This window comes from Triticum aestivum, chromosome 6B (genome assembly GCF_018294505.1).
Source record: "Triticum aestivum cultivar Chinese Spring chromosome 6B, IWGSC CS RefSeq v2.1, whole genome shotgun sequence".
Classification (NCBI taxonomy): domain Eukaryota; kingdom Viridiplantae; phylum Streptophyta; class Magnoliopsida; order Poales; family Poaceae; genus Triticum; species Triticum aestivum.
This window is the reverse complement of record NC_057810.1, coordinates 273,521,423-273,527,771: the sequence shown is the minus strand read 5'-3', so window position 1 is coordinate 273,527,771 and position 6,349 is coordinate 273,521,423.

Genomic DNA, 6,349 nt, shown 5'->3' with positions numbered 1-6,349 from the left:
ATCCAAGAAAAATAGAAGTGGGCATGACCGAAATATTTAATTCAAACTCATTTGAATTTAATTCAAATGGCTTTGAACTAGGACTTGATAAAAGGAAGGTTCAAAAATGTTCGGATTTTTGATAGAGCTCCGGAAAATTTTGAAAGAAATTATGGGCAAGGTTGGAGACCAAGAATTGAGATAACAACGGCATGGGATATTTTGCAAGTGGGTTATGGTTAATTCCAAATAAACAGAATAATTTTATTATAGCTCCCTAATAATAGTAGGAGACTTTGATATGTTTTAAAGAGAAATCACCATGTGAATATCCCTCGATTTAAATAGATCAACGATCTATGCAATTTATTTAGGTCAGTTTTAAAAAGGGGTTGCATGATGACATGATGCAATGCACATGATGCAAGGATGAATGCAACGAACAAAACAAATCACACGACGAATCTCGGAATACAAGGAAGGCATCTGGAGCGTCGGTCTTGGGGCGTTACAACACTCCACCACTACAAGAGGATCTCGTCCCGAGATCTAGGATGGCACCAGAGAGAAACGGAAGAGGAAGAGAAGAGGGTAAACTAAGTTGCTTCTTTGACCAATGAGTGAAATCACGAACCTTTGGAGGTTGAGCAATTTAAAAGAAATACTACAACAGAGATGAACGAGATTGCAAACAATCCGTTAGAAAAGAGGAACAAGGAACATTACGAGGACTTGAAGGTTGCAAAGGCATAAATCAAGAGTTTAATGGACAAGGTAGAATTGAAACCACTCTGGTTGAAACGAGATAAACAAGGAACAAGGACGATCAAATTCGGACAGCACTCGAGTTGAAAAGAGATGCAAGACTTGATAAGATGAAAAGAACTTGAAGAGAGGACACGACACTCCGGTTAAATGGATAAGCAAGGAAGAACATGATCTTCAATTCGAGATGATGAGTGAATAGAGAACCATCACCATGCCTCTAGAAGAAAGAATAGAAGATAGATTATTGGAATAACAGAATGGAGGGGAAAATGGCAACTTCTGCCACAATTGATCTTGGAAAGCACCCTTCCAAGAAGGTTACAACGGAGTTGTTAGAAAACCAACAACGAAACGAATAAGCTTGTGGTGGGCTTATTGAAACATCTCAACACTTGAGGTGAAATTATGCCACTAACGAAAAACAATTGCTTGCTTGAGATCAAAAAAGAGATGAAAACTTCTTCCACCAAGATGATAAAGAGATAACTTGGATCATTGACAAGCACCACAAATAGCAACATTCACAATGGAAGGCTTTAGGTGAAATCTATACCAAGATAACTCCAATGAAGAGATTGACGGTTGAAAAGATCTCTTGAACAAAGAGGAAATGATGGATTTAAATATGTCACTCTTGAAAACTTGTGAATCATGAAACGCGAAGGGAAATTATCAAGAATGACCTAACACCACCTTAGAAGATAAGGTAGAAAGAATTGCACTTTGGAATGCAAGATGAAGAATGCTTGAACTCCTCAAAACAAGACATGTGTTGAATACCATGTTTAATTTTTGAGTATAGCTTGGCTGATCTTAACTTTAAGAGAAATATTGAAGAACAATTGAAGAATGAAAAGAATCCTTGACGAACCACCATGTAGAGCCTCCATGAAGAACTCCGGTAATAAAAGGATGATAAAAAGAAAGGGAAGTTGAGAACACAAGGTGAAGCCTTGCGATGATTTAGATAGAGCTTCACGACGAGATAAAGCGGAAAACTTGGAACTCCGGAAAAGAAAAGATGAAGCATCTCGAACCAAGAATGTGATATGATGAACAACTCCGGAAAGAAGAAATTAATCACTTGGATGAAACAAGAATAAGAATTATGTTATGCATATCCTTCACCAATTTAAATTGATGACAAGCAACGGATTTGGCATACTACTTATTCCCATTGAAAAAGGATTAAGAGAGATATAGCGTAAACTTGAGAAGGTCTTCATGAACCACCGGTAGGATTGAAAAGAACGAATGAATTAATATGATAATCAAAGAAAAAAAATCTTGAAAGAACCACCGTAAGAATTGAAAATGAAAGTAGCAAAGGCACAATTCACCAGGAAGAATTTGAAAACGATTGAAGATACTTGAAGGGATTTAGATACATGAGAACGAAGAGAACATGAACTGATTAGAGGATATTTGAACGATTCACCGGTAAGATTTGGAGAACGATAGCTACACGCTGAGAATGAAGAATTATGACATGATGGCCTTCGGAGGAAAGAAATAGAAATAACTCATGAAATGCTCCGGATGGTAAGAAAAGAATTGTCACAATCAAAACAATTATGAGCATGGCATCAAGCTTGAACTATGCATCTTGAAGAGAATGGAGCAAGATTTAAGAGAAATCCTTCTTCGGTCTTCAAATGTTGAGAATGATGATGAGAACCACCACCATGAATTGTTGAGATACTCCGGGAGAATGTAAACAAAAAGGTTGAGCCAACAATGAAAAATAATTTGAAGTTGGTCTTGGAAAACATCTGACTGATGAAATTCATTCTTACGTCAAACTTCAAAAAGAATTAGGAAATAGCTCCGGGGAAAACTAGAAGAGTCAGGTAAGATCCTAGGAAAGGACATGTGGGTTAGGGCCCACTCGAAAGAAACATTGTTGAAGGATTACTTGAAATAGAGATTGCACCGGTAGAATTAAATGACTAGAATGAGATAACAATCTCCAAATAATTTGAATGGGTTGAGAATGGAAACACAAGTCTTGTGAGATATCTTCAGCACTCCAGAACAAATGAATAGCGAGAAGTGAAAGATTAAGAGGTGCACCGGCATGAGAAAGCATTTGACACGAGGAAGGGATATGATCAAGAAAGCTTGAATTGAATCCACCGGAGAAGAAAAGAGAACGAAGAATAATAAACTTGGAGCTCCGTTAGTATGTTCCTGAGAATCACCGGATAAGAACATTGACGGAAAAGACTGGAGAGACTTCCCATCAATAAAATGAATACACGATTAAGAAATCTGAGTCCTTGAAGAAAAAGGGGTGGGAGGGCGGGTAAACGAAGGCAACTTGCGGCAGATGGAATGAATACCGTTGAGAAAACTTAGAATTGATCTTGCGGATGTTGAAATGATCGGATCCACTTGAAGAGAAGCACGCCGGTAGGAAAAGAATTAACATGACAACCTCAATGATCAAGAAGGATTAGTATTCACATAGCAATATGAGAACACCATTTAGGAAAGGTATGGATTCAACATTTGACTTCAAAGCAACTCGAATACCACAAATAAAACAAAACAAAGGATTTGGCTTGCAGAATAAGTTGGAACAAACATATGATAGAGTTTTCGTCCGAAGTTTTCGTGGTGGGGCCTACACGGGCTCGATCGTACAGCACCATCATGTACAAGGCAGTGCACATGACATACGAAGTGTCCCCGAATCGGCATAGCCAAGGATTCTTTAAGACACAATGAGACCACTGTAAAAAAACGATCGTGGATAGGCGGACCACTAGACGTCGAACCCCAATCTCATATCATGCATCTGTCGGAAAGATATTCTAGGAGCTACTTGAATTCCCACCTATAAAACTCCCGAAACTTTCTGGTTATGCAATCTGGTGTTGGGGATACAGGGGAAGCAATATATATATATATCTCACCCAAAACTAACAATCCCTACATCCAAGCAGTATCCATCCGTCAACACATAACTAAGAAACCTTCGGAAATCGTGTACCTCAACCTTCGAAAAGCATCCGTTATACGAGCTATGGCAATACTCCCGAACTCCCCAGTACTGGGTGGCGTCGAGGTTATCTCACCAACAACTGCATAAAAGAGATTTTCGATGTCGGCAAAACTCAGGTATTCCAGAACTGCAATGATAAAATTATGACGACAACACCTCGGAGCTCAACTCCCCGGGACACTGCCACAACCCCTAAATGTCAGGAGGAACCAAGAACAATGTTCTTGTCATAAGAATATCGGAACGATCCCAAGATACCCGCGTGAACCTAAAAAAATTAGTGAAATTTGAGGCGAGGAAAGACAAAACATCTACGTCAGGGGGCCTCACTAGAGCGACGAAGGGGCTGAGGAGTAAAAGAATCCTACTCTCCGATATATATAATCCTAAGACTCAAAACATTTTTGTTCTAGACTCAACAACGTCAGCGATTCGATCAAGCAGGGGGCTCCTAAGTCGGGGATGGCTCTGATTACCAACTTGTAACACCCACGATGCGGCTATATCTCCCACGTGTCGAAGCACGACTTAGAGGCATAACCGCATTATGGTTTTGTCGCAAGAAGGGTCATCTTCACACAATCCCATGTAATGAACAAGACTGGGATAAAGAGTTGGCTTACAATCGCCACTTCACATAAGTACTTAAATAAATCATACATCATTCAGAGTACACACATAGTCCGACTACGGACGAAGCCAAAAGAAAAGAAGATAACCCAACTGCTAGATCCCCGATCGTCCCAACTGGGCTCCACTACTGATCAACATGAAACGAAACATAGCAATGACCAAGATCTTCGTTGAGCTCCCATCTAAGCTCGGTTGCATCACCTGCACTGGTATCATCGGCACCTGCAGCTGTTGTGATAGTATCTGGCGAGTTACGAGGACTCAGCAATCTCAAAACCCGCGAGATCAAGACTATTTAAGCTTATGGGTAGGAAAAGGGTAATGAGGTGGATCTGCAGCAAGCACTAAGCAAAAATGGTGGCTAACATACGTAAATAAGAGCGAGAAGAGAAGCAATGGAACGGTCGTGAAGCTAGAAGTGATCCTGAAACTGCTTACGCACAATCATAACACCAAGACCGTGTTCACTTCCCAGACTCCGCCGAGAAGAGACCATCACGGCTACACATGCGGTTGATGCATTTTAATTAAGTCAAGTGTCAAGTTATCTACAACCGGACATTAACAAATTCCCATCTGCCACATAACCGCGGGCACGGATCTCGAAAGTTTATACCCTGCAGGGGTGTCCCAACTTAGCCCATGATAAGCTCTCGCGATCAACGAAGGATATACCTTCTCCCAGGAAGACCCGATCAGTCTCGGAATCCCGGTTTACAAGACATTTCGACAATGGTAAAACAAGACCAGCAAAGCCGCCCGATGTGCCGACAAATCCCGATAGGAGTCGCACGTATCTCGTTCTCAGGGCACACCGGATGAGCCAGACGTCGGGTTGGCATAGACCCTGGTTGCCCAGGGGGCGCCGGACATCGCTCGGTTTGGACCAGCACCCGTAGGAGCACTGGCCCGGGGGGGGGGGGTAAAATAAAGATGACCCTTGAGTCTGCAGAACCCAAGGGAAAAAGGCTTAGGTAGGCAAATGGTAAAACCAAGGTTGGGCCTTGCTGGAGGAGTTTTATTCAAAGCGAACTGTCAAGGGGGTCCCATAAATCACCCGACCGCGTAAGGAACGCAAAATCCGGGAACATAACACCGGTATGATGGAAACTAGGGCGGCAAGAGTGGAACAAAACACCAGGCATAAGGCCGAGCCTTCCACCCTTTACCAAGTATATAGATGCATTAATTAAATAAGAGATATTGTGATATCCCAACATAATCCTGTCCATCATGGAGCAATCTTCAACTTCACCTGCAACTAACAATGCTATAAGAGGGGCTGAGCAAAGCGGTAACATAGCCAAGCAATGGTTTGCTAGGAAGGGTGAAAATGTTAGAGGCTGACATGGCAATTTGGGAGGCTTGGTAAAACAAGTGATAGGTAGCGCAGCATAGCGATAGAACAGAGCAACTAGCAAGCAAAGATAGAAGTGATATCAAGGGTAATGGTCATCTTGCCTGAGATCCCGCAAGGAAGAAGAACGAATCCATGAAGAAGACAAACGAACATCGAACGAATCCTCACAACTCCGGAACGAAACCGAAGCTAACGAGAGAAGCAAACCGGAAAGAAACAAACAACATGGTAAACACACAAGCATAAACAAGTCATGATGCACAAACAAGTATGATGCATGTCCGGTTTAATGAGGCATGGCATGGCAATATGCACAAACAACACTACAAGTTAAGTGGAGCTCAATATGCAACGAGTTGCATATTGACGAAACACCACATCAATTATTTAGTTCTCTCTAGTTATAAGCTACTCGACAATATTAAATGTTATTAAACATGGCAAGGGGTGAAGCATAATTAAACTACCTATTTAGGCAAGTTTAAGTGAGGCCGGAAACAACAAACGATAATTCCGGAAAACCCCATATGTTATTTAGCAATTTAACACAAACAAAAATTTTAAACATTTTAATTGTTATTATCATGATGCAGATGACGTAT